The 18,908-nt window shown below is 39.8% G+C and overlaps 1 long non-coding RNA gene across 3 annotated transcripts in view; it reads left to right on the plus strand.

The window, feature by feature from the left end:
* The window catches only part of LOC147166412 (uncharacterized), a 123,870-nt gene that overhangs the window by 47,679 nt on the left and 57,283 nt on the right, over positions 1-18,908 (plus strand). For all 3 annotated transcript variants that reach the window (XR_015096503.1, XR_015096504.1, XR_015096505.1), the window contains exon 5: positions 7,195-7,238. This is a non-coding gene — a long non-coding RNA (uncharacterized LOC147166412). The remainder of the gene's footprint in view (positions 1-7,194; positions 7,239-18,908) is intronic.

Genomic DNA, 18,908 nt, shown 5'->3' on the forward strand with positions numbered 1-18,908 from the left:
GAGCCGGAGTCCATCACGGGTTGAACGTGAGACTGGTCGCCAGTCAATCAAAGGGCACATTACAGATAAACAATGGACAGGTTCTCTGTTAATCAATGATTTGGTTACCAGTCAAACACAGGACCAAACTCGATAAACGATGAGCTTGCCGCCCATTAATCACAGTGCACACCCAAACAAGTGATGGACTGCTCGCCAGTCAGCCATTGATGGTTTATACAAACATTTCGAAAGGTCGCAGGTCATTTAGATACAAATGATACATATTGGAAAACTGTGGATTGGTCGCCTTCCAATCAAAGCTCAAATGTTAACAAACAGGATTATAATAATTTTGGAATTAATAAGTTATTTTTTTTAATTTCATCTTCAGTTTTGTTTTCTGAATTTAGGGCATTCTTTAAAATTTGTTTTTGTTAGAATTTTTTTTATTTGAGTATTTATTACTATATTTATTAGTTTAAATTATTTTTAAAATGTGTATTTCTTGTGTACAAGATAAAAAATAAAATAAAACCAGTAAATGTAGTGCAGAAAAATCTCAAAAATAATATTGACCATTGACAAATCACAAGTCAGGTTTCCATCCAATTCTTTCAAAAATTTTAAAGCGAATTTACTGAAAATGCGCAAAACGGACCCTTTAATTAATTCCAAAAAGATTTCTGTTTTGTCGTCCCCCCAAACATACCTTTGCTTTAACGTCCGCCATTGCTTTGTGACCACAAACATACGTGTGATGTAATATCCGGTCTTGCCAGCGGTTATTCGCAAAACCTGTTTCCATAGCCAAAATGAGCATTTTCCTTTTTTCGATATGCTTCCAAATCCACCCCATCTAAGCATAAAAACTTTTTTGCTAATTTTGGGCCATTTTTTTTCGAATTTCTAGCGTTTCCAATAAAAATGGGTTGATTGAAACCCCACTACAGCTATGAGTCAGAGGATACTTATTGACAAACGAGTTTGGGTGTCAGTCACATTTTGATGAACAGTGGATTGATAATTACAAGGCATTTATATGCAAACACTGGTGGCTTTTTATCGACCAACATCGCCGTTCTCAGGACCCGTTACGTCCAGCGTAATTGGATGCAACCAATCACGCTCCGTTAGCGATGATCTCTCGGTCCTGAAGGATTTGCTGGCGCTTCTCGCTAATGTGTCGTTCTCACATTAGGCAACAACTGAAGGCGGGAGGACATGTTACATTAATGGCATTAGCATTAGCGCCGCTAATCATGCATAAATTGAGGAGTGCATTCGGGAGGACGGCGGTGTTTGTGAGCGCGGCCCTAGCTAGCTAATGCGCCGTTTGTCTTTTGTGTCACTTTCTGTTAGCGGCGCTGTTAGCGGCAGTGTTAGCGTCTTACACGTGATTTAGCATCATTAGCATCCGTTTCGCTGTGTTACATGAGCTGGATCATTGAACATGATGCCCGTGTGTAATAAGCTCGCTTCATTAATGAAGTCACCAGGAGCAGGCTGCTACCTCGGGTCACATTGGAAGAATAGTTGGAGAGGTGGTGAAGCAGCATGTGGTTCATTAGCCTATTAATAATAGACCCACCCAAAAATCCCAAGCCATACTGTTTTTGATTTATTTTTGCTTGCTCATCTCAACTTGCATCTTAAATTATTTATCCCTCGTAACCACAAAACCAAAGTTCTCATGTATTTTGTTGTATTTTTCCAAGATGGCGCTTCGAGACGGTGTGTTGTAGCGTAGACCCGTATGCATTTAGGTTTAGCGCATCGTTAACGTTTCAAGTTGCCGTGCGTGCGTCTCCACTTTCACTCTTTCTGAAGCCAAGCGGCGAAGGCCAAAATAATTTGTTTCTCTTCAATAAAACATTAAAGCGCACCGATCCAAGTCCTGAGCTCGTGAGCGCCCCGCAGGCCCCCTTCCACCCCGTACCCCCAACCCCCCCTCACTCGCCGGCCCGCTCTCAAAGGTCTTGTTAATGTTTCAAAAGTGCACATAAGACGCGGCAGGCAGACGATTAATGTGAAAGATACCCACAGGCTACCTGCAGGATTTATTATTACGGCTGCTGCCTGCTTCTATGGCGTGGCGCTAACACCTAGCGTAACGCTAACGAGAGTGCTGGGAGTGTGTGTGTGTGTGTGGGGTGGGGGGGGGGGGGGGGTTGTGACGGCGGTGTGTTAAAAATGCTACAAAGCACAGCCTGCAGTTATGAAAAGGCTTCAAAAAACGAGACGTTTGGCGGCGGAGAGAAGTGGGTTAAATGTTTTAAACGCGCTCGCGTGACGTCGATGCCGCCGCAGCCCGGCAGCGTCTTGCCGGCTAATCGGCGGCATGAACCTTTTCTTGTTTTCAAAATAAAATGACTAATGTTTCCAAAATATTTGTCAATTATAGACAAAGTATGATGGCAGGATTTGGGTTCGTAGTTGACCACAAACACATTCCAGAAGTGGAGGCCAAATAGGCGCAATCAAGCATCGAAAGGATAAGGAAAAAAGTGAGTGACCTGACTCAGCAGAAATGACATTATTAGGCTACTTGCTCTAACCATTGGTAGACCTACAAAGTGAGTCTTCTATTGAAAAAGAAAAAAGTTTTAAAATTTTTACAAGGGTATTTTGAACTTCTTTAGTGGCAGCCCGCCAGCCATACAAGGCGTATTTGTTCCAACAGTAGCCTTAAAAAGCCACTAGGTGGCAGTGGTGCTCTTCCTAAAGTAGGGTTATGTAGAATTTTGTAAAATGAAGCTTTTAAAAATGTTTTTTTTTTATTTCAACACATTTACTATGTTGTTGTTACTATGTTCATGTAGCAGTTTAACACCATCGTTATTGATCTTGTTTACTCAATTATCCAAACGATCAAGGCCGCATTTTTAAATCAAGAATTCTGCCTGCCGGTGGTGGTGAAATATATAAATAAATTAGTAAATATTGACGCTAAATGCTCCAAACAAGCTGTTGCAGTTTTATTTTTGAATACTTCTAACGCATGGCGAGAGGCGGGCCGCAGCCTTAAAAGCAGAGACGTAAGATCATAAAAAGCCAAGAACTATGAATGTAGATATGCTAATATCTGGAGCGAGGCTTTAACCGGCCTCCTCTAATGGCCGACGCCAGATAAATACTTGAAGCTGGCGCTAAATAAATGATTTATCGCTGCTCATAAATTATTGGCGCTAAATATCCCAGAGCACTTTTTGCCTCATTGTAAATTTTTTTTTTCCTTCCTCACGTCTGCGCTCGGGTTTATCTCCCGATATCACACATGGCAAACGTCTCGTGTAAATATGTATACGGCTCCTTCTACTTATTTATTTTACACGCCTCATTTGAATATTTCATCCTCAGCATAAACTGCTATTTGTTTCCCACGGCGTAACGGCGTCAAAGACGGACAAAATTCACACTTGTATGAATCATTTACAGCCAGCCCGCTTTTTCGCTGCTGTGCTGAGCCTGGTCCTCGTTTAGCGCTTGGCAAATTAACGTTTTGGATGAGGGGGGGTGGGGGGGGGGAAGAAAGAAAGGATGCACCCTCGTTAGCGAGTAGGGCTGCAAGGGGTGGGGGGGCAAACCATATGGTGACAAACATGCATCCTCCCGCAAGCTACTCAGAAGATTTCCATTTTCTATACCACTTATCCTCATTAGGGTGGCGGTTTTGAGGCAAAAGGTGGGCACAACCAGACTTGACTTTAAGTCTGATTTAGGTTAGGGGTTTCAAGGTTGGATTTTGAGCCAGCAGGGTTTCAAAGTTGGGTTGCAGGGATCAGGGTTTCTATCCTGATTTAGAGTTTTAAAGTAGGGTTCTAAGCCTTATTTAGAGTTTTAAAGTCTTAAAGTAGTGCGTCATGCAAGGGTTGGTTAGGGTTTCAAATTAGTCTTTCCACCAAGAGTTGGGTTTCAAGACCAGTTTAGGCTTTCAACCGGGGGTACCAGTGTCAAAGTAGAGCTTCAACCCTGATTTAAGTACGATTTTCAAGATAGGGATAGAGTCTCAAGATAAGGTTTCAAAAAAGGTTTAAGATGTAATCTAGGGTTAGGGTTGGAACCATGAGTTGTTAAGAAATGCTAAGAAATGTTAGGCCGTCAACCTACTGTTAGAATGTCAAAGTAGGGTTTCAAGCCTGACTTAGGGTTTTGAACATTGAACCCTAAACCACTGACCCTAACAAACCCGAATAACTAATCATAACTTATCCCCAACTTTGACCAACCCTAAATCCATAGCCCTAACAACAAAGGCTAAACAAAATTTAAACTTAAAACCTTAACCAATCCTAATCTTGATCCAAACCCTAACGCTCGCTAACTAAAAACTGAGTTAGCATCTCGTCTTCTTATTTGATTGGCTTGTTCTCGAGTGAACAGCCGTCGTCTTTAAGTGACACATTAAAGACGTCAAAAGATCTTTCATTACGCGAGCAAATTGACGACAAAACACGGCGGCGGCCGCTCCCAGAGGAGCTTGTCGCGCCGTTTGTCCCGCCTGGCAGCTCTCAAATTGAATAATACGGCGACAAGGCGTCATGTGATCCAAGCGTGGCCCGAGCGGGACGAGCGGTTTTGATGCGCGACGGCGTCAAATGTCCGGCGTGTCCCGTTTCAACTTTACCGTAACGTACGTGTTGCTTTCATCTCCCGCCGCGCGCGGCAACCACGCAAACTCCGGCGCATTAACTGCCGCTGTCAGCGCAATGAGATGTTATGCAAATTTAGGCGTTAACATCTTAACGCCTCACGTCACACGCTAGTAGCCTGATTAGCATCACCATCTAATAGAGGAAATGGAGCTCAGACCATTTGATTGAAATGTACATCGTGGCTTGAAATCATTCAGAATCCAAATCTTGACTTAAAACTATGATTGGAAACCCCAATTTGGTGTTAGTTAACATTGTAGATGTGACTTTACATGCTCGCTCTAACATGATTAGCATGACGGGCTAACATAGTAAATTTAGCTCATATCTACTCGTCCTGTTGAAATTGACATCCTGTCTGGAAATTTAAATTTAAAACCAAAATCTTGTCTTAAAACACTCTTTAGAAATGCAAATTTCACTAGAATGAGACGTCATGCAAACGGTGGATGCTAGCACTAGCACTAGCACTAACACTATTAGCATGATGAGCTAGCATAGAAATGTTGGTTGTCTTATTAGACTTTTGATTTAGATGGACATTTAGGCTTCAACCATAATTCAAAACCCACGTCGTTTTGAAATTTGAATTTGAAACCATAACTCTAATTCAAAACCTTAATGCAAACTTTACAATCCCAAAAAACAGAACAGATTGTGTCAACTTTTCTTAAGTTATGCTAGCATGCTAAAGTGATTGCGGCCATTTTGCTAACATGCAAACAGCCTGGTCCCTAAATATGGGGGAAAAAAAGAAAAAGTAGTTGTATAATTTGGGACGGGTCTGAACTTGTAGTTGTGATAAAAGTGCAGGCTGGCGAGTGTAAACGCAGTACATGACAGGCTTTCAACTTTGACGTTTCATCTTCTCGTCTTAAAAGTTGGACCTGCAGCTTGTCTTTGATTGCAGCCGCCTGCTCGTTTGCTAAAAAGCTGAAAAGGTTCATTTGCTGCCTAGAAGATCAAAGCATTGATGATGTCATCACACAATACATGTTCATTCACAACTGTTAGCTCACTGCTAAGCTAATGAAGCCACAAAACAATTCAAGCAATTCAGTTTCTTCTTCCTTCTATTACTTATTTTTCACCCTTCATCTTAGGCCATCATCACTCATCCACTCCTTCCTTCCTTCCTTCCTTCCATGCATTCATCTCTTCCTTCTTTTTCTGCCTTCTTTCGTATTTCTTTTTCATCCTTCCTTTTCTTACTTTATTCTTTTCTATTCTATTCTCCTTTTCCTCCATTTCTTCTCCCTTTATCCTCTTTCTTCCTATCTTCTCTTTTGTCCCTGATCTTTTCCTTGTTTCCTCCAACTTCTTTTCTTTTATTTCTTCCCTCTTCAACTTACTTTATATCCTTTTACTTTTTTCCACTCTTTCTCTCCCTTCTTTTTTTACTTCCCTTATCCTTCTACTACTTCCTCCTTATTTTTTTCTACACCTTCTGCAATTAGTAAGTTTGCCTAATTAGATGCCCGCATTTACGGGTCAAACTAGCGGCGGAAAGGAGAGCCGCCGCAAGGAGATGAACAAACGATTTCAAACTATTGCATCATCATCAATACGGTGGCCGATTATTTAGCGAGTGTCGCTGCAGCAATGAGCATCCAGATGGCTAAATCAGCATGGAAAAAGAAGTCCTAGCTTGAATTTAGAGAGTGCTATTTTGTGCTAACAATGGCAATTGGCCATGTTGTTTTTTGGCGACATTGGTTGTGACGAATACAGGACGTCACACATGCAGATCTATTATTGTGAATCAACTAATATAAAAGTATTTAAAATGTCAAATTTATTAAATTAATTACAATTAATTGAAGACATTTTACATGACTTTTTTCATTAATTAAAATGTTTAAATGTATATTAAAAATCAGCACTGTAGTGCAGTTATACTGTGCAAGGAGCAACTGCAATAAAGTTTTCATTTTTTAAATGGGATCCTTAAATTAGATTATTTACTCAGATTAATAATTTTTTTTAAATAATAATAATAATTTAGCATCAATTCTGTACATTACTTTATTTTATTTTTATTTTTTACTTAAAATCAAAATAAAAGCTGTTAATATTGTTTTAATATTAATTCATTAAATTAATATTTAATATTGCTCATAATTTGTTTCTAAATTAAAATAAAGATTTCGTAATTAATAATAATTAACTTCTGTTTTCAAATTTTTTTTTTAACTAAAAGTAAAATAATATAAAAGAGAAACAATGATGCCATTCAGTTGTACAAGGTACAAACACAAAAGTGAGCATGATGCTGGTCATAATCTTATGAGGTGGTGTATCGAATGAAGTGACCACTGAACATAGGTTACAATCAAGTATCTCCCTAAAGATGAGAGGTGTTCTGTGCATTTATGAGGTGAAGGCGGTGAGCCTTAAATATTAATATATACATTTTTCTCCATACTTCAAAAAGGCAAAAATAATCTGGGGGTCGTGAGGAAGAGGAGAACGGGGCGGCGCCTCCTTTCAGAGGAGTCCCGGTGTCCCCTCCTAATTAAACATGCATGACCGTGTTGTTGTTGTTGTTGTTTTTTGACAGGACGCCAAAACAAGCCCAGGTGGAGGCGGGCGTGCAAACAACTTGTGAGTACAAGCATCAAACACACAAATTAGCACCTCGGACGCGGGGATATACATGCGGAATGTAAATACGAGAAGAATACATGACACCATTGCACACGTTTTTTATATATAAAAAAAATGTTTCATCATCTGTTTGTCTCCAAACAAGGCATAAAACATAAGATTAGCTGTTAGCTAACTCTGGTCTTGCTGCAAACAAGGAAATGAAAAAGGGGGTGGGGGGTTATTGTCTGTAGTACTCAAGTATAACTGCATGGGGCAGCAGTGAGTAGCTTGCTGGAATACAATGGAGGATTTGATCCACTGGGATAAACAAGTATGATTTGGAGTGAGTTTTGTATTTGTATTTTCTTCATATAGTCTCGCTATATTTTGTGTTGACGTCATCTTTTGCTAAGCCACACCCCCAAAATAATTACTGTCCAATCACATCACAGGACACCACAAAACAGAAAACTTTCCTGGTGACTATGTTTGGAAGTTTTCGATGCATTTTTATGATTTTAAAACATAATTATTGAAGTTAAACAATATGCTTTAGATGATCAGGCTCTAAGATTAAGCTACCCTAAAAATCGACAAGCACACTTTTGTTAGCTTTCTTTGTCTGGCCTCTTGAATTATCTGCAAAATAATTTTACCTCACAATGCTAATTATATGATCTTAACTAACTAGTTATGTGGTTATCTAATATCTACTGTACATAGTTAATCGTTCTATCAGTTGCTCCTCATAGGTGGATGCTAATGCTACAGTGTTGTTAGCTCAAAATGATACTGCAAGGCCTTCTTACTATGATGTCATTAGCAGAGTAAGTTGGATTGAAAAAAAATATCAATGGGCACACTTTCTGTTACATAATGCTATGCTGTTGAGAGCTCAAAATGCTAACGTTGGCCATTATTGAAAGCAAGCTTAGCGAGCTAAGCTAATGAAGCTAGCTACATGCTCTCGGTTGTGTTAATAGAGAGCTTGCCAGCTGGACAGATGCTGTCAACACTGTGATAAAAAAAAAAGAAGAAAAAGTTAGCAACATTTTATCCTGAGGTTGTCAGGTGTGAGTAATTGATACAAGAGCGTCTTCTATGGCTTGGAGGCTGCCAGCAGCAGGTGAAAAACAACAACAGCAAGGCAGGACGTGCTGGGCGGACGACAGATGGACGCACAGGGGCCTGTCTTGGCGGCGGCAGAATTGAAAAAAAAAATATGATAGTGAAAAATGGATGGAATGGACAGATGAAGGAGGCACAGGAGAACAAGTCGATACAGACCCTCTCACAGGGTTCAAGTTCAAGCCGCTGGGTTAGTGGAGTGGGGGGCATCCCCGAGGGAGCCTCACTTCTTCTTCCTTGTTGAAATGTGCAAAATGTCAATTGGGTGTAATTAAGGGTTGTTTCACAGGTGTAGTTCACTTTTGCTGGTTCCAAATGGTTGGTTGGTTTGGGGGCTTGGGTTGGAGGCGGCGGCAAGTGCAAGTCAGTGGGTACTGGGAACTGTCTCGACATGAAGATGATCAAATTGTCAACTGGGGTGTAATTAAAGGTTCTTTCTTTCTTGCACATAGTTCACTTTTTGAGTTCCCAACAGTTAATGGTTGGTTTGGGGTTTGGGTTGGGGTCAGAGCCGCAGCAGACCGGATGAAATCATCCTAAAAATCAGACAAAAAACAAAGGGAAGGGGCAGTGTAAAACCGAAGCAGACATTTCAAGTGCAGGTTGGTGGGGCGGGGTTGGGTTGCAACCCGTCCCCACAGGGGACCCTCTGACAACAATTATAAACATATCATTTGCTTTCTGTGGTCCCAATCAGTTAATGGTTTGTGTTTGAAGTTGACAACCATGAGGACACCTCCTGACATGTCAATTTGGTCTTAATTAAATGTTGTTACAGTTCATTTACTGTTGTCCCAATCCGTTGACGGTTTATTTGGCTAGCAGGCAGAGAGGAGAAAAAACATCCTGAAAAATGGATGGATCAGACAAAAACAGGAGGAAATCAGAAAAGAATGTCCCGCGTTGAGCCGGCTTGGGTTGGAGGTGCGGGGTGGACAGCGGCGAAAGGAGAGAAAAAAATATCCTAAAAAATGGATGGAATGGACCAAAAAAATTGGCAAAAGTAAATTATTAGACAACTTCCTATGTTTGAGTCGATATAGAAATACTGCAGTTTTCAAGTGTAAGTCGCTTAGGCACCACATCTGCACAAGAGCATCTCCTGACGAGGACTTTAAAAATCTTAACTCATTCAAACCTAAAAATGCATACTTTTTTTTTATAGTTTCCATTTTGGCTTTGATGCAGCTTCTCAACTGAAGAGGTCGCTTAAAGCAATGGTAGTTATTACAAAAAAGGGCCAGCAAGTGGCAGTAGAGTATAAGAGATCAACCAGCAATTTGAGTTGCCCTATATTTTGAGGTTAAATAGGTCTGTATGTGGCGTTATGTTGTGTCGTCCGATTTCATGAATGAAAATTAGGACGGCCAAAATGATTATTGCTCGTCATTACTCACCGTCATTTAGGAGCCGCCGCCGCCGCCACAACCTCTTTTAATGTACATGTATTGTAGCGCTGGTGAACTAATCAGGCCAAGCGGTGAACAAACAACTCTTTAATATAACCACGCCAGCAGCTCTGAACGTGCTTAGCTTACCAAAGCAAAAGTCTGTGTTGCGTTCACGGACCGTCCAGACCATGGGAAACAATTGCTACAAAATGCTAGTGTTTAAAAAAAAAAAATCAAATCGGAAAATGTTACGTCATGTAAGCAGGTATAATATTACTTTGCCTACACTTTAGCATGTGTGAGTTTACTGACTGGAATTATTATTATTTTTTTTTAATATGTATATTGAATTTATTTATTGATAATTACAGTGTTTAAAAAGTGCAGTGTTTACGTGCCATGTTTCATGCAACATGAAAAGTTGGATATGTTGAAGTGGTAAATTGTAACTATAACTGTAATTGTAGCTTCATTTGCCTTTATCTTAAGGTCCTGTAATCTACAATAGATCTGATATTGTTTATTATAATTAACTTTTTGTTGGGTAAAACATTTATTGAAAAGGACCTTGACAAAAATAATCACAACTTTTGGGGTAAAAAAATCGCAATTAGATTATTTTCCATAATCGTTCAGCCCTAGTGCCATGTTTATATAACAATAGAACACAATATTCTGTGGGCCTTGCAAAATCAGTTAAAATCCAGTAAAACAGCCGGGAGCGAAGGGGGTTGCTCCAGTGGAAATGGCTGCAAGTGAATAAGTTAAATGTTTTTACATAACATACTGCAGTTAACTTTCTTTTGTGGGTTTGTTTGGGGTGTGAAAAAGGGTGGTGAGGACATCCTAAAAAATAGGATAGGATGAAAAATGAGGCAGGGGAGAACGATTGGAGAACTTCCTGCGTTTGAGTCGATACAGACATTTTTCTGGTTTTCACGTTGAAATGTTTGGGGCTTGGGTGGTTGGCGGCCGTCCCCCAGGGGTGCACCTCTTGACACCAGGATGTGGAAAATGTCAATTGGGTTTTAATTAAATGCTAGTTTACTTTATGTGGTCCCAATCAGGGAGCTAGGTTTGGGAGGTTGGTGATGATGAAAAATGGACGGAACGTACAAAAAAAAAGGGGGCAGGGGAGAAGGAGCGAAGAACTTTCCGTGTTTGAGCCGATGCAGACATTTCATGTGCAAGTCGGCGGGGCGGGGGTGGCTGGCAGCCGTCCCCCACGGGGGGCGCTCCTGACACGCCGAGCCTCCCGAAGATTAACGGCATCACCTCGGCTGTGGTTAGAAGGTCAAGAAATTGCTCCCACTGCACCCGCCTCTGCCCCACCTCCCTCCCGTCCCCACTCGGGGTCACATGACCAGCAGAAAAGAAAATGCACCTTCCCCCCCCCCAAGGCGTTCCAACTTCCTCCACAGACCCTTTTCCGCATGACTTGCCCCTAAACTCAAGAAACTACACGAAGGGCGGCTGAATTATGGATGGCGGCTTGCTGATGAAGTTGTGCGACATCTAAGCGACACACAACGCCTCCCCTCGGACCCCGACCAATCCCCCCAAACCCCCTCGGATTCTAATTAAGGAGCACTCATAATTAAAGTGAGTTAAGAACAAGGCGGGACATCAATTAGTGATGGATTGTCACTAAGGGACGATCCCGCTGAGTCGTGCACTCATCTAATAATGAGCTAGTTCATTAGTTAGCATGCTAGCTACAGGATCTAGCTTACACGAGAGCAATGTTGTTGTGAGGCTCAATAATGTATGGCGCCGCCTGTTCAAATGCTAACAAGTCCATTTGCGTTAACCCGTGGCGGCGTAACAACACACCCGCCAGGCTATTTTTTCCCCCCGCAACTTCCTGGGTGTCGCGGTGAAAGCGGGACACGCCGAAGCGAAAACGCTTGTCGTCTTTGGCGTCCTAAATTACGGTAGCGGCGTATCCTCCCGGCGACGCAGCATCCAACATTGATGCCTCCTTTTAATGCTTTTATCACTTCGTGAGGACCTGCCCCGCCAAAGTAAAACGCATTTCTGCCCACCGCCAAAGTAAAACACATCCTCTTAGCATGACCGCTGCTGCTTGGCTTTTAGCGTTTAGCGTCTGGCGGAATCACCCGGCTGGGAGCTAACAAACGCAGCACTGTTGGGTTATTTATGAATTCAAGAGAAAAAGCAAACAATATTTAACGTTAAAATTGATATTGTGGAACATATAGCAAGAAAATAAATGTTAGGTCGCGATTATAAAAGCACAATTCGTTGGCATCGTTGGCAATGGATACATTTTTTTTTTTCGATTTGCTAACTTGAATATTGGTTTTGCACTGTATGTATACAGTATACATTTCAACAAACAATTGCGTTACTATTAGTGCTGTCACTATCGAATATTTTTAAAATCGAGTAATTAATCGATTATTCAATTGATTAATCGACTAAACATTCATTTGAATTTTGCATTAAAGTGTATTAAAAAAATGTTTTCCCTTGATTACTGTTTATTAACCAGTGATTGGTGTTTATTTTGTGCTTCATATTCGTATAGTGATTAAAAACAAAAGGGGGGGATTGATGTTGTACTATGTTACCGGTTTGGTCATTGTTTTCAAAAGTAAAAACAGATGTTTGCAAATGTCTTATTTTGATTAAACACTAAAGATAATCAGTCTTCTTTCATGAAGGACTACAGAAATCAGTGGACAATTACTGTTGATATGCTGAAATCAGAGGATTTGGACAATTTTAAATAAAAAAAAAATGGCTCCAAACGATTACGCGATTATTAACTCATTCACTCCCAGCCATTTTCACTGAAGCAACCCCCTTTGCTCATGGCTGTTTTATTGGATTTTGACTGATTATGCAAGGCCCACAGAATATTGTGTTCTATTGCTATAAAAGCATGGAATCTACAAAAAGTAAGATTAGAGTCTCTTCTTTCATCAGGAAAAAAAAAGATATTTCTATCTGTTTCCGTTTTGCAGCAATTAGCATTAACATGTAGCTAAGTTTCATCACTGTTCACAAATCTGTTTAGAACTGTGGGTAAATGAGCTTGTTTGCAACATGGCCCTGGTTGATCTCTTATACTCTGCTGCCAGCTGCTGGCGATTAATTTAATAATCGATTACTTGTCGATTAATCGGTTAACTTTGACAGCTCTAGTTACTACTGTGTTTTGTAAGAATTTTACAGCAATGCCAGTGTCATTGTATTCATTCAGCAGTGATGCTAACAAAGCTTCTAGCTTTTATATTGTAAGCTAAAACAATTGACTTGTGACGTTTTTGAATCATTGTACGGTGTCCCTGAGGGCCCACATAGGTGCCTCACCGTGCCTGACTAAGTAGTCTGCAATTATTTAATAATTACATTGCTTGTGTGCGTTAATATGAAGTAGCGTGTTAGCGTGTTAACCGAGCAGAGCGCACGAGATATTTGGGGGCTGACTGACATGGGGCTGTCTTGAGGGAGGCCCCGGCTACACGTGCTAATGCTAATCAAGGCCTGTTCGCTGCCATGTCGCGCCGCGGTAACACGGCAGCGTCGGCCGTGCACCCGTGCCGGACACGCGGCAGCTACATTAACATGCCATGTTCTGCAGCGTGGGAGAGCGTTTCTATTGCGCCGCGGAAGAGCAGCCTGTCACGTCGAGTTAGACTGAGAGGAAGTCATGCAGACGTGTAATTGGTGGATGGAAAAAAAACGAAAGTAGCGGCGTGGCGGGAGGCTTTTTAAAAGGAAGCTGCCGAACATCACGGCGTGTTTGAGACATTAGCGAGCTTTTAGCAAAGTGCCGACCTTCAGGACAGTGAATTCCACCTCGATTTATTTTTCTTTTTTTTTACCCGCCTGACCGCCATCTCCCATTTGCCGCAGAGTTTACCTGATTGCAGCGTTAGCTCTACTGTAAAATGCTCCAGCGTTAGAGGTCAAAAAGACGAGAGATGTTTTCCCAGCGTTCCTCGCCTCTGAAATCTCAGAGCGGAATCACTTTCCTGACAATAATTGATAAATAATGCAGAGCGTGTGTTTGAACGGGGAAAGGCTTTCGTATCTCTTCCATTAACTCGGATTAAGATTTCATTGTGACGCCGGGGAGAATGCTAGCAATATCCCGGCTCATTGCCATAAAATTTTTATTACTACTTTTTTTTTTTTTTTTTTTTTGCCTTCCCCTGTACGACATTCCTGCTGGGATGTCGGAGACGGGACGCCGGACATGAACTCCCCTTTGGTGCCGCCAGCAACCTCAATATTTCATCAGTTAGCTGTAAGATGCTGAGATTCGACTGCGGCGGAATAAGTGAGGTGACGCCGGGAAGATTGTTTGTAACAATATGGGGGACGACAACCATTTTGACCAATTTAAACAATTTGTCATTAAATGTCGGAACCTGGCAAATTTGTGATTTGGCATTTACAAATTCACATTTTTGTGCGGCAAGCTATCCTTTGCCATTTTATGGTTTGTTTTTGTGTTCAGGCCAAAACATGTTAAATATAAAAAAATATTTCCTTGGCTCTATCTTATGGCATCTTGGGGCCAAGCAATATTGTTGGGGTGAGGTGAGGAGTTTCATTTAAGTCAAGTCATTGCCTGGTCTAAAAGAGTTTTGCCACCATCTCAAATACAAACTTTTTTTCAGTAGGTGTTCATAGAGCAAATGTCAGAAATGTTGCCACTTTTTACGTAAATTATCAAACTCTCACATTGCCGCTTTGCTACGTGGGTAACATCTAGGGCTGGGTTTAAAAAATCGAGTAATCAATATTTAATCGATTTTCCTTTTTGAATGTGATATTGATTCATAAAACCATGAATTAATTGTTTTAATACCTCTTTTATTTCCTATAAATTAACAAGAAAATATAAATTTAAAGGCCAAATTCTTTTGTATCTTACTGCTTTCTTGAAATTTGCTGTATAATTTTAAATAAATGAATTTTAAAGTGTTTTCTTACATTTATGGAAGACTTGACTTATTAAAGCAATTATACCATTCAAATTGTAAAAAAAAAAAAAATCTAAAAACTTTGCTCAGACAAATAACATTCGTTCTTGGAAATTTGGTGCATACAGTACCAAAGTTAGCATAGCAGCTCTGCGACATGGGCTGTATCAAAATGGTATTTAAAAAAATAATAAATAAAATAAAAAGTAGCCCTCTTTTTTACTCAATTTTAACAGATGCATCTTTTTTTGGTGCAAGTTTTGGATGATATCGATAAAACAAAAATGTTTTTGCTACATGGGCTAAAACTGGGTGTCGGGAGCAAAATGTCTTGCTGGCCTATGATTATAAGTGACCATTACTATTACATTTCCGTACTCAACTAAATAATTCAATTTTATCGGATTTATGTCGTTTTCTATTTGCAAGTCTTGAGCCGCTTTACGTAAAGCGGCACCTGAGTGGCAATGGGAAAATGTCGACCTTAGATATGAATATTTGATGGGCCAAGTCAGCCATGAGATTCCAGCGTAAAAGAACGGAATAAGTGCTAAGGAATACATCGGGAAAAGTGACTCCGAAAAGGAGGAAAGGGGGCGTTTAGATGCACACACAACTCCATTGTGGCTCCAAAATGAACCCCCCCCCCCCCCCCCCACCTTCTCCAATCCGCAAACCCCCCGGGCCACACTGGGGTCTTCAAGTGACTTCCATTGTGAGCACTCTTTAGCTTGAAAGCTAATGGCTAATGCGGGAGAAGAAAGTGGACATCCCGTTCACGTTTCTTTCTTGAGGGCGCGTTTTATTTTTTTTTCTTTGAGGCAATTCCAAGCATTTGGAAAAATGTCCATTCAGCCAGGTCACAAGAGCTATAGAATAATAAACAAGAGCGCCCCCCGGAGGCATGTGCTGTCTTGTCTTTGTGCCCGTTAAGGAAAGCAGAACGCTTAGCGCCCAAGGCCCAGAAACACTTTGACACGTTTTCTTTCTTTATTCTTTCTTTATTATATGATTTATTTTCAATGGTCAAAGTGGGCTCGAGTGGAAATATTGGTCTTGACAGTTTACTTTATCCTCATTTTTGTTATCATTAGGCCTCATGAGGTCAAATTCAAGCTTTTAGACTTTACGTTTAGGCACAATTGAAGCACATTTCAACTTGGAAATGAAACATTTTACATTCAAGAAATGTTATTTTCATTTTTTTTTAACCCCTCCATACAGGCTATGATACTTTGTGATTCATACGATTAGCTATAGATACCAAAATAAATGTGAATCATTGTATTAATACGAGTTGGTCTAGATAAACAGCACACTGGAGAAAATCAGGATGTTGTTGTTGTATACTGTATTTCTTGACTTTTTCATATTTTACCCATTTGACATGTAATTTTGTCAGATTTTTAAGTGTCTGTGTTCCTCAAATGTTTGTTACAAATCGCTTTTAAAAAGTGTACATATTATCAAGATACCAAGATAATTTTTGAGTATGATAACAATAAAATATTCTGCAGCATATATGGATATAGTTATAAGTTACATTTTACAATGTAATATTAAAATATACATTTAATATATATGTGTATGTACATTTCAACCCCTCAAAGGGAAAATAATGTAAACATTATTTGAAATAGGCTGATTTCTATGAATAGCTTAAAAAATATCTACACAGTATCGAGACAGGATAAGTCAAAATATATTAAACATGAAATACAAAATCAACTCAAAAGTATAAAATGTATATATATTTACAAAATAGCCACTATGCCACAACATGTTTTTCTGTTGTGTGTCCGACACAATAATCCATAAAAAAATAAAAATAAATCCAGCTGAGTGATGTTTGTTGTGTGTGCGCTGTTGTGTGTATCCGCCTCTGCATGTACACTATTTATCACTTGTTATTAACAATAATAACAGTGCTCCTCTGGGGGGCTTGAGGGCTAAGTATGCCCCCCAGCAGTGCAGCCTCTGCTGGACACAAGAGAGCGTCCTCCCGAGGCTTGGAGCGCAACACATTAAGTGTCAACTATAGAATATTAGATCAACGCCAACACATATTCTGATGGATGGATGTGCCGCTTTCATAAATAACGCAGAGCTTGTCACAAGCGTCTGGGCTAATGTGCTAACAAGCTAGTCGCATAGCAAACAAACGTATGATGCATTGCTACCAGTTAAGTTGCATTTATTTCTTTAATACAAACAGGACTTAAGTGAAAGAATATTACATATTTTTCAAAGGTTAAATGGGCATTTTCTTGATGATACAATTGACAATTTTTGGGGGGAAAATACATGATAAAATACATTTTAAAAAAAACACATTTTCTCTTGGGGGTCATAAAAAAGCCTTTAAAAAAATCTCTGATAAAAATTATTATACCACATCAATCTCAGATTTGATCATAAAGCGCAATTGAATTAGAAAATACAAATACATTTTTGCAAACATAATTTTCCCATAAATGTCATTTGTTGTAGTGCTGGTGGAATGTCACATAATTTTCCCTATTTGCTTTGTCAGTAATCACATGCTCAATTAGGAAATGAATGTGACAAGATGACAACAACAATCTGCGGATTCTGCAAAATCAGTTGTGAGTATCTAGCCATAAATAACAATAATTTTTTATCAGTAGTGACATTTAATGGTTTCTTTACATCCCAGTAGCTAGCCTTTAGCATCACTGTTACTAAAACCAACACACCTCTCTCAGAAAGATATATCAAAGCTTTTCTTTTTAATTAAATGATCAAATAAATGATCTGTTTTTCAATGAAATCTTCCAATTAATTCTTCAATGACCATTTATTTGGGTTCTGCTGTAAAATCTGCGAATGGTGACTCTTGAATCTGTTGGAGTTGGACATTTTTTTCTTTGCCCATGCCTAAGCAAAACAAAGTTGCGGAATCCTGAGTGCAAAAAACAAAAACACACACACACACACACACACAAAAGAACCAAAACGTATAGCCTACAGTACGTAACTTTTTAAAGCTAATTGTGTACAGTGATAAAAACATAAAATATAATGTTGGTGCGTGTTTCACGCCACTTTGACCTCCATGCTGTCATTGGCACTCATCTGTCACTTCCTATCCTAATTAATCCTAATCCGCTATTGACGCGGCTCAACTGTTGCCCTTTCTAATTAGCGTTAGCGCTTCAGACGCAGCCGAGACAGGAAGCGGCCTTTAATTATCTGGACGCTGGCGGGAGGAGGACGACCGAGGTTACGCTGGCGAGGGGAAATTAAAGGCATATTTCTGAAAGAGAAATCCATGCATACATTAGAGCGTAAATGACAAACTAATTGAATTGATTGCAGCTATCGATAGCCACCGCGCTAATCTGACCTGATTCCTTCAGCTGCCACACTCTGTGAGAACGAAGCCACTTGACGCGTTAGTTAGCAAGCTAGTCAGGACAATTAATAAAATATATGGTAATATGCATGCGGGGGACAATTAATAAAAGATATGCTAATAGCGGCATAATTGTTTTACATGGAAACGTGTCAGCGATACAGCCGGCATGTGGTCGTCTTTCCACGCTAGGCGGAGTCTGATGTTTATTTTTACATTAGCGACGTGGCTTGGCCTTTTTGTCTAATAGCAAACAATAGCAGCATGTGCAACCCAAAAGCCAAGCCCACCCACCGAGATGACATTTAAATAATAGCAACGCAATCGCAAGCATACATAACAACCAACAAGCTGGTGGCTTTTAAACCTACTTTCCCTCCTGTTTGCAATATGTTAGCATTAGTGATTTGCATAACTAAATATGACTGTTGAAAAAATCTTTTTTTTATTGTTTTATTTGTTGTTGAAAAACATTATTTTCCCCCACGCCCTACATTAAAAAAAATGGACTCTATTGTTGTAAAGTTATGGCTATTTCCTTAAAAAAATACATGCAATACAAAACATTCTGATAGTAATGTCTTTAAATCTGATTGAATCCATCTTGATGTAATGTTTAAAAAAATAAAATTGAATTAAAATGGTGCTCAGCAACCCAGAATGTTAAGAAAAATGTAGTTGTGCCCTAAACGTAGCTCATTAGCTACTGTTAGCTCAGCTTGCTAGCCACTTTTAACTTTCCTCATTAGCAGCTATTAGCATGACTTATTAGCTACTCTTATAGGCCATACACCACTGTTAACATAGCTTATTTGCCACTTTTAACGTA

The sequence above is a fragment of the Leptonotus elevatus genome, chromosome 11, assembly GCF_054856555.1.
Source record: "Leptonotus elevatus isolate MCC_2025b chromosome 11, RoL_Lele_1.0, whole genome shotgun sequence".
In the NCBI taxonomy this organism is placed as follows: Eukaryota; Metazoa; Chordata; class Actinopteri; order Syngnathiformes; family Syngnathidae; genus Leptonotus; species Leptonotus elevatus.